Below are 23,022 nucleotides of genomic sequence, written 5' to 3'. Positions count from 1 at the left end.
AGTGATATTTAACACTAAAAAATATTTTGTTGTTTTTGGTTTGTTCCATTCAGTTGTGAGTTACAGGGTGTTAACAGTTAGGTATACACAAGTCAACAAAGAGAAAATTCTGTACATTTTACAGTTTTTCTTTGAGAAAGGCGAAAATATTAGCCTGGCCGCTAAAATTGTGAATGGTGTTTATGGTGCCGATATAACAGCTACGTGCGATTTTGGTTTCGTCGATTCCGTTCGGGCGTTTTTGATGCTAAAGAAAATGTCGATAACGTCAAAAATGTCGATCAAATCACAGAAACAATCGAAGTTGTCCGGCATACTAGTAGTCGTAGCATAGTCCAGGATCTAAAGATCGACCATAAAACAGTTTTAAACAAAAATGGTACGCAAAAATAATGGATTTATACAAATAATTTGAACAAATAAAATCGCATATCTTTTTTAGTTTGAATTTTTGTGCTTAACAAGTCTTCTTTCTTTACATTTTGACCTCATGCACAAATTCAATAAGTATTATTTTAAACAAGAATGTATATCTTAAAAAGGGTACAAGCACTGCGAAGCTCTCTTGCACAGCAAAAAATGTATCGGCGCAAACGTATCCTAGTCAAGAGAGAGGTATTGAATTCTTATGTTAATTTAAACTCAAAATAATTGTGCCCATATTGATAAACCCTTTATGCACATAGTGAGTACACTTGTTGTATCCATGTACAAAAAGGTAATTTTGTTTCTTTGTTAATTTTAGTGCTGCTGCTTTTGCTAAAATCTTGCTACAGTTTCTGTTATTACTGTTTCTGCTGTTGAGGTACGAGCAGCTCTCGAAGTGCATGCGTGTAATGCAGAAATACCTTCACGCACATGCAGTACTGCTGTTGCGGCTATTGCTGCTGCCGTTGCTACGGTTGTGATACATATGAAGCACGCACTGATTGTTTGTTGTTGTGGCTTTATTTACAATTAGTTGTCTGTCCAGTTTTTTGCTTTTCTTTGCTTGGCTCTGCGTCTATTTGGAAAGGAAGTTTTTTGAAATCACAAATAATTGTTGAAATGCGTACAAATGAAGTTGCATAGACTTGAGTTGTACAAGTATAGGTGAAGTATGAATGTTGGGGTCAATGCATTTTGCTGCTGGAATTTCCTTCACTTCCACACGCACTTGGTATTTTTGTATGGAAAAAAATGAGATTATGAATGCATATTTGAGCAGCTGAAAATTAACATTTTTCTCATTTGCTTTGTTTTTATATCACCGCAAGGCGCTTGAACTTCCTACTTATGGATGCAAAATATAATCGGCTTACTCATTGCCTGCCACTCTGCATCAGATTAGTGTTTTAATTACACTTTGCTAGGCTTGACAAATTTGTGAATTTTTCAAGATGATCGTTCAGTGCAAATTAAATGAAATAAAGTATTTCAAAGAAAAGTTAGGTGAAATTTTTACTTTTCAAATAGTCCCAAAACCTAGGTTAGGTTAGGTTAGGTTAAATGGCTGCCCTAGCTAAGGGCTCACTTGGACAAATATTAAGAAATTCGTCCGTTGTGGTGCCATTCATGGGAGAGGAGAAAGGAGATGGGAAGGAAGAAGGAGCCTTGGGATTAGAGACGATGATGACCATACATTTTACGACGACGCCGACGGGGGCTGATTTGCGTTCGTAGTTAGCCGTAACAAGCTACTGATGAACTTCACCAAATTTATGATATTTACACCGGCTATATCCGCAGGCGTAGCGAAAAATTGAGAGCCCAGATGTCTAAGTCTTTGCCAGACGAGAGCAGGGCAGCTGAGAAGAAGGTGTTGAGATGATTCCACCTCGTCCTCCAGACAGTTTCTGCAGAACGGACTTGAGGGAATCACAAGTCTCACGGCGTGAACACCTAACGGACAATGTCCGGTAAGGATGCCCACCAAATTTGAGAGCTGGGGCTTTGTTAGCCTTAGGAGTTCCCTTGAGCGTCCCGGATCTACCCGTGGCCAGAAGGATCTCGCGACCTTGCACGTTTGCGCACTAGCCCAGCGCTCGCTGAGTTGACTCGAGTCCCATCTTTCCAGGAGCAGACCACAGGTTCTCAGGGGAACCCCATCAGCCCAGCAGTTTCCCTTTATGCCGCTGTGCCCGGGAACCCAAATGAGCCTGATGATGAAGTATTCGAATGCAATTGAGAGAGAAGCCAGACATTCCCCGACCAATCTCGAACGCAACCTCCGCTTGGAAAACACTACAGTGGTCCGGGAGCCTAAATTTAAGTTTGATGGGAGGCTCCTTACAGAATACTCCCCCGCCAACCCTTCCGTCCAACTTCGAGCCATCCGTGAACATGTTTGCCATGCCTTGCCGCCAAATGTTGCACCCCGCCCACTCATCCCTTGAGGGAATGTGAGTAGAAAAAGGTCCGCTCGGACTTAGCGTGGGTGTACAGTGGTCCAGCACCATAGGGATGAACTCTAAAGTTTTTAAGAATGCGAAAAACCTAAATAGGGTTTAATTTTTGGCCCAAGTATGGCTGGACAGCAACATCAGCAGTGCGATCGGGGCCTACCTCACAGGGAACAGGTTTTTTCCAGCTTTTTTAATGTACTTTTAGATTACCCTTTTAATCTACCATGTGTGGATCGGAGGCATTCGATAGTTCTTCTGAGATTGAAAAAATCTCAGTTCTCGAATTTCGTGGGTGGGACCCTTCCGCAAGGTATGCATGCTCTTAGGCTCGGTATTACTTCGAGTCCTTTTCGCGGCAGCTTTGGAAAGGATGAAGTGGAATCATCTCAGCAACTTCTCTTTAGCTGCCCTGCCCACGCGGGGCTAGGATTTCGGCACCTTGGATCTCATTTCGTTGCTATGCCCGCTGATATTAAAAACCTGATCAACTTTATCAGCAATATAAAGCGGTTAACATAACCGTAACTCAGTCATCGTTCATAATCCACAAATACTCAACCTCCCTTCCACAAAAGTGCTATAATAAAAACCAATAATTTTAGCTGGATAACATTTTTGTTAATTTTTTATTAAAATATTTGAAGTTCTAGAAAATTGGGTTACTACTTTGCAGTTGGTTGTATAAAGTGCGCCTTACTTTGTTTCCGATGTTTTAGGCCGCTTAGGTTACAACTTCTTTTGTCGCTACTTCTTCGCTTAGGGTTGAGATTAATTTATGCATTGCAAGCACCTCTATCAAATATTGGATATAGACGTTGAATGAATGAAAAAATTTTTTTGTGCCCACAAAGATTGTGGCAGATCAAATAGCCTTTTTCAGTTTTATTTAAAACAACTTAAATTTTCCAAACAATTTTTAATTATATACAGTGTAACCTCTCCTAACGGACACTTCTATTAGCCAGACACCTCCCATTTCGGAAAGTTTTTCTATACCAAATCTTATCTATCGGAAGAAGTTACGCTCTTTTGAGTGGACACCTCTCTGGGCCGAAAAAAGCTGACTGACGGTGAGTTTACGCCCAAGGGAGATTTCACTGTATACAGTTAGCATCCGAAGAAAGTGTACCACTTATTGATAAGTTTTGACTATTTATTTATTTGGTAATTTAAAAAATTTTTTTTTATAAAAATATGGTTCATACTACAATAATAACCATATAAAGTAAGGTTTCGAGGAAAGGTTTCTTCAGAATTTTTGAAAAAAATTGCGGGTACGTAGTTTTATAGACTATTGAATTTAGGTGCAAGTAATAAAGTGCAAAATTCAAATGGTTCAAAAATTGCGTTGATTTTTGATAATTTTTTCTGCTGACGGTTTTGGGCTTTTTCTTTCAGAAAATGTATAAGACCGCGACCAAAAAAAAATCTCCTATGTGTGGGGTACGTGATGGTGGTGGTCATTTGCAACTATAAAGATTTCATTATGTTTTCCTCATTTGATATTGGGGCTTATAATTCTTTTTATTCTGCACTCATTTAAATGGAATATGAATGCAAGAATGAAAATAGAGTGTTGGAGAAAAAAATTTCAACACTGAATGAGCATTCAGGTGAATGTAATCTTTACTGGGTGTGCAGTTCTAATCCTTTAGTACAGATAGCTTCAATTCATCTTTTCATTGCACAAAAATGTGCAAAGTTGCATTTCGGTTTATGATGTTTCAAAAGATCTAATCAAAAGATTTTGTATTGAACTATAGCATTTACTATAATTACTTTATTACACTGTTTTATATAAAAGAATTCGTAGTAGTGCTAAATCACAAAAGTGACTGCATTCGCCCGAATTCGCGTGCATGTATCATTGGGAATGTCTCGGTGGCATTCGCATTCTCTACTGAATACTTTTCTTCCATTCAATATATTTACAATCGCTGTTTTGAAATGAATTATGCGTGATTTGAATATCAACTTATTGATTGAATCATTTTATTGCTCTGGTGCATACGTGCATACATTATGTTCTTGTTATTTTTGCAACGTTAAGAGGCGTTCCTCTAGTTAATTGCTCCTATTGTTTTTATCTTCGACTTCGTTTTTTATTATTTCTTGTGATTATTCTCGAAATTGTCAATAGTTTCATTGCGGTGCCTTAGCAACTGATATTTAAGCCAAGGCTAACTTTGGTTCATTATGCAGCGTTAAATTTGCACTCCCGGTTATGGTTTTATACAGGCATGTTTTGCTAATCGTACGATTTGAAATCGCCGTAAAGAACATTTTTACGAACACAGATCTCAGTAAATTTTCCGAAGATCTCTGAAAATACTTCTCTTCTTTTCTCTTGAACCCTGTGGGGACATTTCAAGCGTGAGTGCCATACGATAAGTAGAGGTTTCAGCCCCACAGATATTCGCAAAGCTGACTGACTGAAAATATTTTCATTCTTTATATTGGTGCTGAAACGTCCTACCACTTAAAATTTAAAACTGTCAGCAATGAATAACTGGTATTCTCTTTACATCCTATGTAATATGATGAAATTACGGTGCAACTATATCAATTGATCACCGTATACCAGGTTGAGTCAGTTCGAGAGCTCAAACTGGCTTCTTCAGCACTAGTTAGAAAATTCCAGAAAAGAGATGAATGTGTCTGAAACTTCCTTTGTTTTGCATAAAACGTGTGTCTCTTTTCGAGATTTTCTTGCAATTGGAATATAACTATGTAGTTACTAATCTATTGTCGATTTTCCATTCCTTCATTGTACAAGTTGTTTTTTCGAGAGCATATTTAACTTTTTCGCTGGTATTACAATTAGGTCTTTTTAACTGCCAGCTTTCTGCGATTGTCGTATCTTAAGCACAAGAAAGCAATCGTCTTCAGTCCATTAGCAAATTCTTCGTAGTAGAAACTGCATTTACCAAACATTGCATTTAAAATCAGTTCCTTACTCACCCTGCCATTAAACTCTCTCTTTGTCAGTAGAGTGTCATGGCGCGTATTCAAATGTGTTTGAGTGAATACATTTCTTCGATTCAGCGAAAGTTACGTTCGTTCATCGGGATGGACATCTGTCGACGAAGCCTCATTCCCTCACATATTCGCGCCCAATCGTAGACTTGCTTTGCCTATTTTTAAATAATACTTAATTACACTTACCTCTGTTATTTTCGTTCACAAAGTGGTGCTCGTTGTTTTGTTGAAAGAGGTTTTACGCGGTCTGAATCCCAATGCAGAACCAATCTTTGAAGTGAATTTAAAAAAGGCATACTCTTTTTTTAGAATTTATTAAGGACTAGTCTACTGTAGCTGCAGAAAAGTACTCATATTTTTGGAATTTGTTTCAGATGGAGCATAAAATAAATCAAAATTCTGAAAGAGGTACATAAAAGCTTTTGGTTTTTTAAGGGTCGTACCAACTGCACCTGTATGTGAATAGCTATAGAAGTACGTCCGATTTTTTTTGATGGAAGGTGGCGCAAAACTAATCATCCAATTTTGGTTTTGAGTAACTTTTTTACTAAATACAACAAACATTATTTTGAGTGAAGGAAGTTTTTATTTTGACCTTCGCGCGCTCCATTAATTGTTTATATACTGGCTGTCTAATTCACCAGTATCAAACATGATTGACGCCATTTGCAAAAATTATAAATCCTCCTATAGGTTGATTCATTTTGCGCCAGCTTGGGTAAGAATACGTACAGAATTTTCTGTTGAGTGGATGATTGACTTTAAGAAACTGAAAGCTTGACTTTTAGAACTAAAAAACTAAAACAATTTAATTGTGTGCTCCACCACATCAAACATTTTACTAACTATTTTTTTTAAACATTCATATTTTTGAAATCGTTCGCCCCATGCTGCGCAGAATATACCATACGTCAATATTCTTTCGTTATTTCATTTGTGTTTGACTGTACAGTGGGTAACTTTCTGAATTTGAATTATTTTTAAATAAGGTTGAAAAAAAAAATCATTCTTCCATTAGGTAGAAGTTTGACACATTTATTTCAATTAAATATATTGGCAATAGTTAAAAAAATCGAATTGCCATGAACGAAATGGGACAAAAAAAAACACAAAATAGTCAACATTAAAATGAGGTTTTTTAATACGGTAACAAAATAGTTATATAAAAATGCTTAAGATTGCAAAATTAATATTTAATACTAATATAAATCCATTGATTCTAATGGCATGTTTCTAATGAATAAACGTTTTGGCATGTTTTTAATATTTTTTTGCGTGTAATCTGGCCCAATTTTCACCCATTCTTCCTGTAACCTTTCTTTTAGTTCCATGGGAGAGGAAACTGATCTCTGTCGCACACCCCGCTCCAAGGGCTTAAATCGCGTGATTGGGGAGGGGTAGCATCAACTTTTGGCTTTATGCTTAGGGTCATTATCTTGGTACAGTTTAAAGCTAGGCTTAACACCCATTTTCTCAGCTGACTGTTTCAAATTCTGTCTCAATATATTCAAGTATATTTCCTTATTCATAATTGTTTATCTAAAAAATTATAAATGCCCTCAAACCATATATATATATATATATTTGTAAATCTGGCGCCTTCAAGAAAAAGTTAAAAATTAATATAAAAAAAAATTAAAAATTTAAAAATAAGTTAAAAATAAAAAAACTAAAAAATAAATTAAAAAGGGAATATAAAAAAAGTTAAAAATGAAAAATAAGTTACAAATAAAAACAGTTTTATAAAAAAGTTAAATATTAAAAAATTGTATACTAAAAATATCTAATTAAAACGTTTAAATCAAAAATAACTTAAAAATATGTAAGTTAAAGGTCAGTTCTTAATTAAAAAGTTTTAAATTAAAACGAAATTAAAAAAAGTTAAAAATAAAAGAAGTTAAATATCAAAGTTAACAATCAAAGTTAACATATCAAAGTTAATCAACAAGTTAAAAACAAAAATTAAAAAAAAAATTGTTTATGGACGTAATTGTGAATTTACCGCCGGCGGTCTTAAAAAGATGTATTTTCAAAAAACAAAAACAAAGAACTCATTTAAACTAATCGCAGATCCCTCTCTTTAAGGGCAGTATCGCTATTCTTTCGGATAGTCAAGCTGCAATCCAGGCATTGGGTTCAGCTACAACAACCTCTAAAGTGGTGGAGCAAAGCAAGAATAGCCTCACCACCTTGAGCGAAAACCATAAAGTTACCTTAATCTGGGTCCCGGGACATCGGAGCATCGAAGGTAATGAAAAAGTGGATGAACTGGCAAGAAGGGGATCTGCCATGAATAACGCTCTTGCAGAATCGGTATTCACACCACTAGGTGCAGTGAAGAGTGCAATTTCCCTAAAATACCTTCGAATCGCAGATTGTAGATGGAGCGACCAGACAAAATGCAAAATTAGCAGAACGTTATGGCCCACCTACAACCTTAAGCAATCGTCAACATTGATCAACATGAAACGACGGGACGCCTGGAGACTAACGGCAGTCATAACTGGCTTTTGATCTGTCGGAGAACTAGCAACCAAAATGGGTATCCCTCACAATACCTACTGTCACAGTTGTAAATAACCGGAGAAAAAGGAGACAATCTTCCATTTCTTCTGTGAATGCCCTGCCTTATGGAAGGACAGAATGTTAACCCTGGGTAAACCGTTGTTCGAGAGTCTGGAACAGCTGTCTGGCTTAGATGTCAACAACCTGATAAGGTTCCTGAACCGCACAGACTGTCATGCTGTAAATAACTGGCAAACAAGTTGGTAATGAGGATGTGGCAACAAAATGGTGCGGAAGCGCTAGTTGGATTCTGGAAGAATCACCACTTAAACCAACCAACCAACCATTTAAAGTTTGTGATACTATATTTAGACACTTTTCCTAACTTAATCCTTTAAGTAGGCAATTTTCTAATATATTAGGACATAGCTTTAAGCAAAAAACAAAAAACAAAGTTTTGGAAATTTGTACAGTATTGTAATTCCTTAAAGGTAATCATTGTCTTAAATACTAGGTACTATTTACCCCCTTCACAACCGAATTTAACTTTGGTGAATTTCTGTTGGCATTTATTTAAATACCTTTCACTTTTTGTCCGCAAATAAAAATCTTGAAGAGTGTTGAAATATTACACTTCGCCGCATTTTCACTTTCAAAAAGCATCAGCTGCTTTTATAGCCCACTTAGATCAACTTTCCTCGATGGTGTTCGTGTGAAAACCCCCACAACTTTTGCGCTAAAACGAAAGTATTTATCAAATTTCTAGTGGTAATAACTGCTATTGCATTTGGATAATGGCGTGGTTGAATTGGCTGTCAATTATCGACTTACGTTTCGGTTTTATTTTCTCCAATTCGGTAAAGTATTTTATATGTATTTGTGTATTTATGTTTTATATATAATATACACACACATACATATGTACGTACATGTGGTTTGCAATGAAAGCGTTTAAAATTCAAAATAAGCATTTGACAAATACTCGCATACAAAGTATAGGTACATATGTAATTTTCAGTTGGTTTTCATCAACGATTGTTTTGTTTTTTTGCTGCATTGTTTTTGCAACCCACATTAAACATCCGCCCGTTTTCTCGCACACGATATCTGTCTAATTGCATTTATAAATGTAATTGTAGTTTGTGATGATGTAATGCCAACACAGTTTCAGAGATATAAACAATGTTGACATCTATTTTGAATTGTGTATTCATGGAAAGCGCACACAGCGGAAACTTAATTGAACATTTTTCTTTTTGTTGCCACGAGTATGATAAAAATGGAAAGAGAAAAATAAAGGAAAGGCAATGGAAAATTTGTTAAATAGACAATAGGTTCACTGATTTTCATCTCTGTCGCATTTTATTTCGTGTCTGTCTGGCATTGTAGCGGCGGCGCCCCAAAATGATTTCATTGAAATTAATTAACCCACTTGATGACCTCGCCAAAGGCCAAATTGTCACCCGGTCTAAATGGCTGAGAGTCTACAAGTCTGCAATACTGTATGTTTGTTTAGCAGTTCGTACGTTGCTGTTACTTTTGCAAAAATATTCGTGCATAATAATGATGAAAAGAGGTGCAGCCGTATTTTACTTAAATGATATTGTGAACACAGTTACTCAAGAACAGGTATAGTAAATATGTGCAAGGTAGGAAAGTGAACGCATTTGCGGTGAAAACGGAATTTATACAGGGTAGACAATGGAATTGTTGAATAACTTTGACAATTCGAAACCGATCGGGTTAATCGGTTAAGTTTTTTAAAAGCCTATTTAGTACAATTTCAAACTATGTGTTTTGAAAGAAGACGCCGAAATACCATCGCTTTACATGAAAAATAACCAATCTGTTGTTCGAACTCAATGTGCATCTCGTCGAAAATGTCTGGCCGTACTACACACAAAGACGACGCAATTCCTCTTTTAGCCTCAAAGTGTTTCGATCTTTTATTATTATTATTTCCTATGGTTCCAGGATTGGACAAACGGCAGCGTTTCGATCTTCTAAGGTACCGATAATACTCTCTAATATTCACGAAACATTACTGATAATCAGGAAGTGATAGTTTAGGGCCGGTGTTTGTTCTTCAGAGCTGGCGAGAGAGAAAACTTAAGATTCCAACTGGGTATCGCGATATGCCACATTGCGCATTGCACACGCAAAAACTGACTTTTTGTGCCGGCCGCTAAAGGTATCGGACTTTATTCTACTGGCCTTCGTTATGTGTTGAATTTTATGATAATCAGAACAAAACTCATAGAGAGGCTCAAAGACAATATTCGCGCCGAAATGGCAGTGATATCACCCGAGTTGCAGACAAATGTGTCCAAGAAGAAAATGTCAATAAAAAGAACTTTCTTTTGTTTTAGCAGTAACAGGGCCACTCGACAATCAACATTATTTCTGGAACTAATTCGACATAATATAATTTGTAAAATGTAGAGCTTAACTAATATATGCAACTACATATAACTTCATAAATAAATCAGCATTGCCAAAGTTTTTCAAAATTCCGTTAGTCAGATTAGCATGGCACACCCTGTGTAAAATTGATAAAGTTTTTTTTTTTTTTTTTTTTTTTTTTTTTTTTTTTGTTTAGATAAAGTTTGTTCGATACAGTTAATTTACAGATTCCGCTGGGCATATCAGCTGATTGTATACTTTAAACAAAAATCTCTGCCATTCCTGATCATTTGAGCCATTTTGAGACAACGCGTACAGTTTATTTGTATGGCGAACGAGATAAGCTGATATCGCTGTGCAAATTTATTGAGACTAATATTAAATATAAATATAACTGATTGTATTAAAAAAACGTGAAGAGGAAATTAGAATGAAATTAAACAATTAAGCTAAAAATGAGAACGAGCACTACGATAAATATACAAGTAAAAATCAAAATAAATACAAGATAAATTTATGTTTACAGATCTCCATCGAAACATCCACAATTTATGCCATTTTCCAGAACTCGTGCCAGAACTTCCGGCGATAAGTTCTGGCATTCTTGGCGGATATTCGCTTCAAGAGATGCCATTCTTTACGATTCTAAAGCTGACTTGAAACAACCCCATATCGCTCCAGGAGCGATGGTTTTGTTTGTTCACATATCCACAGTGACGGAAATAGCTATAGTCGCTCGTAATGATCTTCTGTTCAAAATGATCTTCTTCGTAGTTGAGGTTGAGGATGGTTTGAGCTGAGCGTAGGTTTCGCGAATTTGACAGTCCACAGCTAATAGCGCTGATGTACTGTCTTCAATTTGTAAGGGAACATCTTTAAGTCTTTTACTGAAATTCGTTAAAGTTAACCGACTGATGTCCAGTTACGGGGCATGTCGTCCCTTCAATATTAAGGGGTTCTCTGGAAGATCTTCAGCCACAGCTGTCACATTCTCCGCAGAACGACTGTTCTGGGATCGGTCAGACCTGACAGCACCTCGTGTTATTCCATACTTCTGCTCTACAAAACGCCGAAATGCTAGTTGGTGTCGACGATCGGAAAATGGTGCCAAAATTTATGCTGCGCCAACACCACCGACGTATTATTCCCAAAAAAAATTCAACCATTCATCCCGAGTTCCTGAGGCGTATTGCCTTTCATGTCTGGTTGTCGTCTATATGCATCTGTTTAATTCACAAATGTCGAATTTGCAAAAATTACAGCATCTTCCGATAGGAGGGACGCTTTACCAATTAAAAGTATCTTTCTATTCACAGTTTTACATTTCACCATTTTGACAGCTGAAAAAAAAACAAACAAAACAAAACGTGTAACATGACTAATTTAGTAAAAATGGGGGAAATATTGCATCTCTTCTTCCATGCCTTTATTTTGCTAAAACTAATTCGGCGGCTGCTGTAGCCGAATGGCTTATGTAAAACTATCATTCGGTAGGGCCCGGGTCCACCTGGCTCGGGTAGATATGAAACATGAAATTATGGAATAAGTTTTTTTATAGCGGATTTTCTTCGTCGGCAATGGAAAACCTTTCAGTGAATTTCTGCCATGAAAAAGCTCACAAAAAGAAGAAAAACCATCTGCTGTTTGGAGGCGGCATGAAGCTGTAGGTCCTCCCATTTATGGAGCAACACACACCGAAAATTGAAGGAGGAGCTCGGCAAAAACCCAAAAGGATATACGCGCCAATTATACGTATATGCGTATGTATAATTAAAATATATTAAATGTAGCATAGTTATCTTTTAATTTTGAGAAATTACCATTCTTCATTATTCTCCATTTTTCGCTTTTTTAACATTTTGGGACTCTTACATATGTGTGTGTTTGGCAGTGTTAAGAGCATTGCCAAAAAATGTGAATTCAAGTCAAGAGTTAATTATCTCAATTAGTTTTATTTGACCAAAATTAAGGCTGTTTGTTGTCTTGTGAGATGGTCAAATAAAACATGTCTAACATTGGCTTAGGGAATCGATACTTATTCACTGATAAGGGTACTTCTACAGAAAGCCCTAAACGTTTTTCAATGGATCTCAATATTCCATATGAGCTACTGATACGTAGAGACAGTTATCACCGCCTTAGTCGAGTCAATCTTTGTGTGACAACCAAACGTTCAAGTGGATTTCCTCCATGTAAAGCCATCTCATAAAATTCGTCCGTGTTCGAAGGCGTAGTACAACGGTCGCCTTGTAGGACAACATCAACGCGCACATCACAAAGTGGTGAAGTTTGCCCATCGCGTTACATACATACATAATTTTTAATACCTCGTTTACATGCAACTGCTTTCAGTTGATATTTTCGCACTATGCCGCTACTTTTGCCACTTTCCATTATTCCGATATGAAATAAGTGTATATATACGAGTATAATAAAATTATCAACATTCACATAGCTTTTTACATTGACTTGTAAATAACACGCACAAACAAAGATAAAAGAAATTTCAAGTTCAACACGCGCTTTGATCAAATCAAGGCAACAATGACTACTAAGTCGCGCGGACTAGGCCAGTCGGTCTGTGCCCGTATCTGCTAGATTGGGTGGGTGTTTTCAGCTTCGTTGTTTCTTACTGTGCTACATTGCGTCTTAGCACTTCATAGAAGTGGCTTCCGCTTCGTTGCCACTACGCATTTCGCTGCGTTTTGTATTTTCGTCTTTTCTCCTAAGATACGAGTCTTTATTTACTAATATAATACGAGTAATGTACTCGAGTGCGATTATAGTTTCAAGTCTTTGCCGATGACCTCATTGTTAATGTTTTTACCTTCGCGTGTTTCACTGCTGTTTCTTTTGATTCAGTGAATTGCTACTCACCGCACCTTTGTATACCATTGTTTACATTTTTTTCACTCTACTGCTTATTATTATAATAGTGTATTATATATTTGTTGGTGCCTATTAGTTCATATAACAAATGTTTGTTGACTATTTTTGGTGGTGCGTTTCTAACAAATTTGGCAATGTCGCTTCAATGTTCCTCCACGTAATTTCGTCTATTTTCCGTGATACAATAGACCATGTCATCATTATTTTGGTGGCGGTTGCGAGGTGTTCGGGAGTCATTAGTATTTGTTTTATTTAGAGCTTCGTATTTATTTATATGCTCTCTTGATAAATTTAGGGATTTAAAGCGTAGCTTTCGTTTCGAGCTTTGATAGACTTTTTAAATGCACTTTTATTCCAACTCAAGTTTGGTGTTTTGCGGCAGTTGCTCTAATACAAAATATGATTTACTCACTGATGTATTGACATGGCCCATACTTGTAAGATTTCTATGAAACTTAAATCCAAGGATTTTTACAAAATTCTCGTATTTTAAAATACATCTATTCAATATTATAGTGGGGCACGGGACATATCAATTATAAGTCCTCCAATTGTAAGGTGTACTTTGCCAATGTGAGGCCTTATATTCTCCAAAACTTGAAGCATATAGTATAACAGCTATGCCCCCGCCAAAAACCTGATTAGTATTCAGAAATGATAAATTTGTTTGTCATATAACTCATCATCTGGTTTAGAATTAGTTTTGAAAAACGTTCTGATAATGAGAGAAGAATGCTCAGAAGGCGATTGACCAGCATGTTAGTAGTCGTAGCATCGCCCAGGAGCATCAGCCATAAAACAATTTTAAAGCATTTGCGCATTTGGTATCCCATCACGAGCTGTTTTTATCTACCGATTGGCAGGGGCTCGTGTCACATAATCGTCCCATGCACGTTTTCTGCCGCTTACAACTTTTACAATGTCGGTCACACCTGCCCGGGTTCTTATCTCCTTTTCCCTAGTTTACCCAACTATTGCCCCAAGAGCATGCATTTCGGTAGCCTGCAGCAATTGTTTCGCTTTCATGTTTACTGCTCGAGCTTCTGCTCCATAAGTTAATATCGGCTTTACAATAGTTTTATAGATTCGTTTTTTATAATATGTTCATACATATACAAGGTGGCGCAAAAGTAACCTTGCGATGTTTTTTGGCTGCAATTTAAAAAAAAAAATGAAAAACTTTGATTCATCTTGTGGATTATTTTTATTTGGCCTTTTAATTTTTTTTACATCAAGTCGAGAATATGATGTCATGTAAATGGCCGCCGTCACAGTTGATTGCCATTTGAGCCCTTTTTATGGCATTTTCCATCACTTTGGCCAAAACTTCCGGCGATGGGTCCTCACATTCTTGACGGATATTGTCTTTAAGAGCTGCAAGGGTCTGAGCCCCACAAAAAGAAGTCTGGAGCGGTCAAATCAGGCGATCTTGCTGGCCAGTGCAAATCGCCAAAACGGGAGATTAGGCGCCCGGGAAATGCATCCTTCAGCATATCGGTTGTGGCACGTGCAGTGTGTGCCGTTGCACCGTCCTGTTGGAACCACATGTTTTCCAATCCCAATTCATCAAGTTGGGGCAAAAAGAACTCGTTGATCATTGCTCTGTAGCGCTCACCATTCACAGTAACCGTTTGGCCCGCGACGTCTTCGAAGAAAAAAGGTCCGATGACTCCTCCAGCGAAAACAGCACACCTTACAGTGACTTTGAGCGGGTGTAATGGCTCTTCGTGGGTTACACGCGGATTTTCAGTGCCCCAGAAGCGTAAATTTTGCTTGTTTACGTACCTGCTAAGATGGAAATGGGCCTCATCACTCATGATTATTTTTGATGAAAAATCATCTTCCTCTTGGTGGTGATTAAGGATGGCTTGAGCGTATGTTAGACGCGATTGGCGGTCAGCAGCTAACAGCTGATGCACCGTCTGGACTTTGTACAGAAACATCTTCAAATCTTGTACCAAAATTCGCTGTAAAGACCGTCGACAGATACCCATTTGCATGGCACGTCGTCTGGTCGAAGTCGACGGCGCTTCCATGACATCCTCTGCTACAGCAGCAATATTCTCTGCAGAACGGCTACTCCGGGGTCTGCCAGGCCTGGGCTCACCTCGTGTTGTGCCAGTCTCTTCGAGTCGAGCGGCTGAAGTCCCAGTGTTTCACCAGTAGGCGTTGGACGGCGAGGAAATCTGCGACGAAATTCACGTTGTGCTAAAGTCACCGACCGATTATTGGTCAAATAAATAGTCAGCAATATTCCGCGTTCTGGAGCAGTGTAGCGTAACATTGTTTATTAACGTGTATTTCGCATGTGTTTACTACACAAATGTCAAAACAGAACTGACATTAGGGGCCAATCGCAAAATTTATAGCATTTTCTGATAGGAGGATTACTTTAGCGCCACCTGTTACTTGTTTTTCCAAACTATTTCTCGCATGCACCGATTGCGCATATCTCCCGCGCCTCTGTTACAATATTTCGACTTTCTTGAAATTGGACAATCTTAAATTTCCAGTGGGGTTAAGAATCTCGAATTTTCTAGGTTTCTGGGGACTCTATTTTGTAATCAGATTTAAGCATTTTTTTTTTAACTTTTTTTTACTCTAAATTTAATAATTTTCGAAACTAATTTGTAGAGGTTACACTAATCGTCATTGAATAACCGCACTTAAACGATTTTCTTTTATTTTTTGGACTTACTAAACTTATTTAACCGTTTCTACTCGAATACCAATTAAGTCACTGGCCATGTAAGAACAGTAAAACTTTCGCAATGTTGACTAAAATAGCTTCCATCGTAAGCGTCGTAGCCGATGGTGATGGCTGATGGCCGATCGCAACTTACAGCAGATACCCGTATTCTATGGCCCAACGATTTTTGCATAATTTTATGTGCTTGTGCTGGTTATAGAGACATGTTTGTATGTACATACATTCATGCATACACACATTCCTTTATGGATAATTTGTTCGAGTAGTTTATTAGTTAATCGCAAGTAATGAGATAAATAAACACGAAAAAGGCAAATACTGGCATGAAAAGCAAAAAATACGCAAATCATTGGAGAGGCAAAAGTATTTAAAATGTAATGTTTTAGCGTTGGCGATGATGCAAATACAGAGGAGCCTGCTCAACTATGCCGATAATGCGATAATAATGCACGCTAAGCATTCGCCATTTCGTCCGCCTTCTCCTGCATCATCAGCGCCTCCCATTCACCCATATTGCAGCGGTGCAGACAAAAAAATAGTATAACTTTTGTGTTCTCTTTGCAATTTACTTTTATTAATTTTTTGCTATACAAATCACCTGTTGCTTTTACTGCTTCCAAACCTCTTGGTGGTTGTGCTTGTGATTATGGCTGTTACTGCCTGCAACGCCCACACGCAACACTCTGCTGTGTTCAGCTTCTTTGGTTTTCTCGTTTTTTACATTTTTTCAACTTTGCTCTGTGTAGTCTTGCATAATTGCAAACAAAGTATTACGGTTAACTGGCACTTTAGTGGTTGGGTGGTTGGTTGCTTTACTTGGTCTTGCGTTCGATGATTTTGTTAGTCATTAGTTTTGTTCGCTTGCCTCATTATGTCTCGATACTTTTTTGGGCATTAGATATGTGTGACATTTGGTCTGAGCGTTCCACATTCATTTATGTACATACACACATACATAGCTCCCCACTCCGACTTGCTTTTGTGGCAGTTAAAAGCTACGTTCACAGAGGCATTGAAAACTTTGAAGTCTATTCTCTTCATTGTTTGATATTTTAAGTAATGACGTTATTTCAGCAAAGGTACGGAACCGGAACCTTTCTTTTACCTTAGAGGACTTGGATCAAAAAGCACAAATATCAAATTTGTAGAGCATCAGACTGACACTGTAAAGCATTTATTTCGGATGCAGAATCTTATTTCTTTTAATGCCGATTTCTACTTAGGAAGCTAAGTTCGGGTGGTCCAACATGAAGATGTTGTACTCGGTTAAAATGCCTTTGGCAGAGATTGTGGATAGAGCGGGTTTATTGTCAGTGAAGCGGACAAAAAAAAAAGAAGCCTTTTAAATCCGAATGAAAATAAACGTCTGCTTCCAATCACCAATTTGATTCCATAAAATTCATTCAACGCTCGATTGAATACTTAGAGTCGTAAGCGCCAGAGTCGTAAGCGCCATCCAAAAGCTGAAGTAAATGCTGCCAACACAATACTGCGAGGTGCGGAATAAATATATGAGGAGTAGCGACCTTCATCGTAATCTTGCCATAACAACTGTGACTAAAGTAGGAAAGCAATTTACCATAGCTCTCAAATGAATTTACGTTCTCTGATAATAGAATCACAGGGTCCTTCAAATTCTATATTTTTTGTTTAAACTCAAGTTTAACACCACAAGATTTGTGGCATTTTGTTTGGCATTTTTGTAATGTTTTGACATACATAGTTACATACAGGGTGGGCCATATGGAGTTTGCTTTTTAAACCACCTATTTTTTTGAGAATGGTAACATAAATTACATGTGAAATGTGTTCGTAATTTACTTAAGGGGTTATAGGCAGTTATGACTTTCAAGAAAATCGATTTTCTTATTGCATTTTTGTAATGTACATATATTCAAAAGTATACGCACGAAATTTGAAGTAGATCTAAGCAATACTTTCGGAGTTATACCTAAATATGTAGAGATGCCTCGGCACGTTTTAAGGTAGGTATTGAAACTTTAAACGTGTTTTTTTCAAAACGGCATTTTTCAAGTCGGTGTACACGATATCTCGAAAACGGCTTGTTTGATCGGTCAACCGTTTTAACTCAATCTTTAAAGATACATTTTCTAGTAATTAATCGTTCCTTTTGTAAATCTGACACTTATTTTCCATTTTATAATCAATTTACGGCCAAATTTTAACGTAAAAATCGAAATCATTTCTTTTAAAAGCTGCCATTTTGTGAAAATTCACTATTTTGATTAGCCGAACGATTAATTACTAGATAATCTAATATATTAACAAAATTTGTTTGTTTTTTTGATTTCAGATAATCCAATCCTTAGTTACGATGTACACCGTAAATCGTCTTTTTTTAAAGGAGGTTCCAGAAATCGCCTGCAGCGCGCTCTATAATCAACATTTTCATAAATAAAAAATTTTGTTACGTTCTTGAAGGATGCTTTTATAACCGCCAAAAATTTTCAAACCCCCTTAAAGGTTCGACATTTACGAAATAGGACGCTATACGCTTGAGCAAAATTGGGAAATATTGAAAACCTTTTTCCAAAGTGGTGAGTCTTCTTCTTCTTTTCTGATTTTCACATCGGTGGCTACGTCAATAAGCAAAATTGTCGGATTTGGGGCTCAGAAAATTCACACGTTACTGTAGAGAAGCAAATGCATCCACAACGAGTCACTGTTTGGTGCGGTTTTTGGTCTGGCGGCATCGACGGGCCATTTTTTTTCGAAAATGAGCGAGGGGCCGCGGTTACAGTAAATGGCGAGCGTTACCGTGACATGCTCAACGAGTTGTTTCCAAAAATTGAAGAGGATGACATGGACGACATTTGGTTTCAACAGGACGGTGCAACTTGTCACACTGCCAAAGTTACACCCGAACTTTTGGCTACCGTTTTTAAAACCGAATAATCAGCCGAAATTCCGATATCAATCGGCCGCCTCGGAGCTGTGATTTAAGCCCGTTGGACTATTTTTGTGGGGAGCCGTTAAGAATAAATGCTATGCGAACCATCCAGAGACGATTGATGCTTTAAAACACGAAATCGAAGTTGCCCAAACAATCGAAAATGTGCTTAAAAATTGGGTTGATCGAATGGCCTACTGTACAGCCAGTCGTGGCAGTCATTTGAACGATATTATTTTTCATTCGTTAATGACAATGTTCAATTTTCAAAAAAAAAAAAAAAAAAGTTTGAAAAAATATTGTTTCGTTTTTTTTTTTATAGCCGATTCAAAAAGCAAATTTTACTATTATTTTTAAATTGGTGTCAACCATTGCAGTGGCTCTTTCTCTAAACTTTCTAAAACAGAGTCAATTTAAGAGCACACCAGGAGTTAAAACAAAGTAAATAGGCATTTCGGAGTTAGTATAGTTTGTCTGATAGCGTTGAGATAAGATGAAACGACTAAATCTTGATGAGTTAGCACAATGTTAAGTACATAATTCATCGAGTTCACTGCGCGGCGTTTAAGATGGGATAAATTGATGACCCTCGGCTAGTTGAGTTAAATTGGATCGCGACCAACCAACCACATTTAAAAAGAAGTTCACAACTTGCGAATGATACGTGATATTTTCAAAATATCTTACACATGTCAATTCTTAACAACAACTGACGAAATGACATTTACGAAATGCAGGTATAATGCAGCTCAGTTCGGCAAATTCAAGTCGAAAATTAGCTTTCTAACCTAGTTGATCCACATTAACTCTGTCTTTAAAATGGCCCAATAGAAAATAGTCCAAAACGCTAAGTCGGGTGGTCTTGTCAATAAATTTATTGGCCCTTTGATTGCGTGGAATTTCACGCAATTTTATTGAAACACGTATCGTCATTATATAGTAGATATATGCCATCAACTTAGATACAAAAAGGCCGTTCCATTGATCAATTTTTGATATCTAATGCTTTCATTGGCATCAGCGATATCTGCAATGGAACGACTGGCGCTGGTTTTTTTATGTCTTACACCAAACCAATCGGTTAAAAAATGTCGATTACATTTTTTATTTTGCGCTCTGTTGGACGATTATTACTACCAAAAATGACCACAATTTTGTGAAACGTAGCTTTCACAGACTTAACGTTTTCGTGCGGATTTTAATTATTTGTGTACGGATCTGGATCGAAATGAGCTCATTTTAGTAAATTACCCACTTTCTATTTAAGGTCTGTTAAAAGAGAAGGCATCGAACTGTTAGAGCTGTCAAAGTAAAGTTCTGCTAGAAAAACAGTTGTATCTTGGTAAAATTATGTGATGGAAACTTTGCGTTAAAACATACTTAAATACATAAAAGTGATAATTCGGTCGTGTACATAGTTTTGTTGAATGTGGTAGAGAAAATTGTTAATTGCATATTCCATTTAGTGGGGCACAGCAAACGGGCCACTCTCGGTTGACGCGCTTTGTGATGTTGTCAGTTCGTCTCGAATATCTAAAAGTGTCGTTTTGTATATAAGCGTACATATACGAGTATTCTCAAGTATCGATGTAAGACTGCCCTCCCACAAAGTTTGCTTTTTTCTCACTTTGAATTTCCGTGTTTTGATTTTTTATTTCTACAGCTCTATTTCGTTTTTTTTTTCTTTCATCTCCATTTTTTGTTTTTTCTTATTTTATGTGCTATGCTTACTCACTTTTTCGTAACATGGCTTCCTTTCATTTATCGCATACCTCGAATAGCCTTAGCTGCTGACTATTGATATCGAATTTTGAAACGGTTTCACTTCGTTCGTTTTGTTTGACGAGACGGATGAGTAATTCGCTGACATGCAATCGGCGGCATCGATGACAGAGAATACAGTAATGGCAATAACAATGTTACCTATTTTAGCGCTCAAACGCCGGATTTCTGTCCTAAGTTGCTATTGTTGTGTAGTGATATTTAAGCTCATGCGAAAAAGTTGCCTAGCAGGGCCCCAAAAATTACCTGAACAAATTAAAAGTTGAGTGTCATTAATCATACACGTTAGATCAACGATCGCGTAGGTGTATCTCTTCATGTCATCAGTGTACACTTTTCCGAAAGGCAAAGAAAACAAAATCAGATGTGCGTTAATACAAATAAATGGACAAAGAATGCGCCATCGAAACAATTAACTGGTGTGAATAAATGTATGCATACATGCATAATTTCCTCTTCGCCGAGGTGGTATCACAATTTCTCTACTGAAGTGCTGGAATTGGTCCATTTTCCGCAGAACTTTTGGATATCGCCCCGTCTTCATATCTGTATAAATGCAGTAAACAAATACGTAATAAATTAAAAATGTTTATTCAATCATTTTAACATTTTTTCCGAATCTTTATTGTGAATTTTTGTATGATGAAATACAAGGGTTATATGCATTTGCCGAACCTCAGTGGATTTCCCTTCGTTATAGGTCGTTAGGAACTGAATTGAAGATAATTTATTTTCAAATAGCCTTAAATATGCACTGGTAAACGAAATAATCGCTTAAAACACTAAGAAATATAAAAAAATTAATAATCTTGCTCATGTTGTAGCTTCTTGCTTCTTCATGCAAAATTTGAACCCAATTCGAAATTCTGAGTATGCAGTTTTTGCGACTTGGCTAACCCTATGAAAGGTTCGCACTTAAGGAAAAGTATAATTTTTAAAAATGAAAAAAAGTGGTATCTCTGTTATAAATGAACCACTTTATTAAAATTTGGTAAAAGTAATAAACGCTGACAAGAAATATGATAAAAAAATTTGGTGATGGGTGATACCACAAGCCACACCCCGTTTTTTGTGGCCCACCTCAACTAGATCTAACTTAAATATTATTGAGATTGGACAAAAACTATCGGGTGTTTTTTTAGCTGCATGAGAACTATCGATATCGATAACTATGGTTGGCAGCTGAGAATGACAAACTTTGTTATCATTTATGTTCAATAGGGTTTGGCAAGTCATCATGAATCGTTTAACGCTAAACAACGCTTCCAATTTCATTTTGAAAAAAAACTATTCGTCATCGTTTTCAACTTGTTGGTCTTTGTCCTTTGACTGTTAGCTTACGCGTCTATAAAACAGCTCGTGCAAAAATTTAAACCAAATGACGAGATGAAAAACAAATTCCGACAACTCTACTGGCTACTAGGAAAACAATCAACCCTAAGCTTACTTAATAAACAAATGATATATAAATCAATAATCAGACCGACATGGACCTACGGACTAGAAATTTGGGGGACTGCCAGTAAATCAAACCTACAAATCATTCAGAGAAGTCAATCTAAGATGCTAAGGACAATCACAAACGCAAATTGGTATATAAAAAATGACGATATTCACCGCGACCTCGGCATAGACACTGTCACTGAAGCAGTAAAAAGAAGCAGCAGTAAGCACATCTTGCGACTAATAGAGCACAAACACCATGAGATGAGACTGATACCGGAAATGGAAATTAAACCAAGAAGACTAAAGCGCAAAACACCCACAGATCTTGCCCGTACTGTAATATAAAATAAAATAATATAATATATAATAATATAAAATTATAGAAAACTATGTATTAGTAAAATTGTAACTAAATACCACCAAAGACAATAATGTTCTCTTTCAAAGGGAAGGGACATTTTAATTCCAAACCCTAACACCAATTACTTATTATTAATATTAACCGATAGTAATTTATAATGGAAATAAATAAATAAAAAAAAAAAACAAAAAAAAAATGACAGTCGTTTGCTGATGGGGCTCATTTATATGTATTATTAAGATTTATTGGAAAAAGTAGTGAAAAATTGAACTGATCGAATAGACATGGAACTCGTAACTGCGGCGGACATATACCGGAAAACATATCAAAAAATAAATGCCATGAAATCATCTATTATACGATATTGAAATTAAAAAAAAAAATATTTGAATTGTATTTCTGCTTGGTATCATTTTATCATTTTAAGTTCTCAGCGCTTAAAAAATATCATTTATTTCTTCCACAAAAAACGAATCTATAATGTGCTTCTGTTCGTTATTGCACACTCTTACTGAGATATTGCGGGCAATATTTTTGTGAAGCGTTTTAACTCCCCATCGACGCTACAAACAGAATATTTTTCAGATTTTAAAAAATAAGGAACAAAATAACCCATGCGGATAAGAAATATTGGGTTGAAATGTGCCATTAA

At 36.7% G+C, this 23,022-nt stretch overlaps 1 protein-coding gene across 5 annotated transcripts in view; it reads left to right on the top strand.

The window, feature by feature from the left end:
• Positions 1–23,022, top strand: part of LOC128858468 (rab11 family-interacting protein 5) — a 64,417-nt gene that overhangs the window by 29,556 nt on the left and 11,839 nt on the right. The window lies entirely within an intron of this gene.

This window comes from Anastrepha ludens, chromosome 3 (assembly GCF_028408465.1).
Source record: "Anastrepha ludens isolate Willacy chromosome 3, idAnaLude1.1, whole genome shotgun sequence".
In the NCBI taxonomy this organism is placed as follows: domain Eukaryota; kingdom Metazoa; phylum Arthropoda; class Insecta; order Diptera; family Tephritidae; genus Anastrepha; species Anastrepha ludens.
This window is presented reverse-complemented; position numbering and strand designations above follow the sequence as displayed.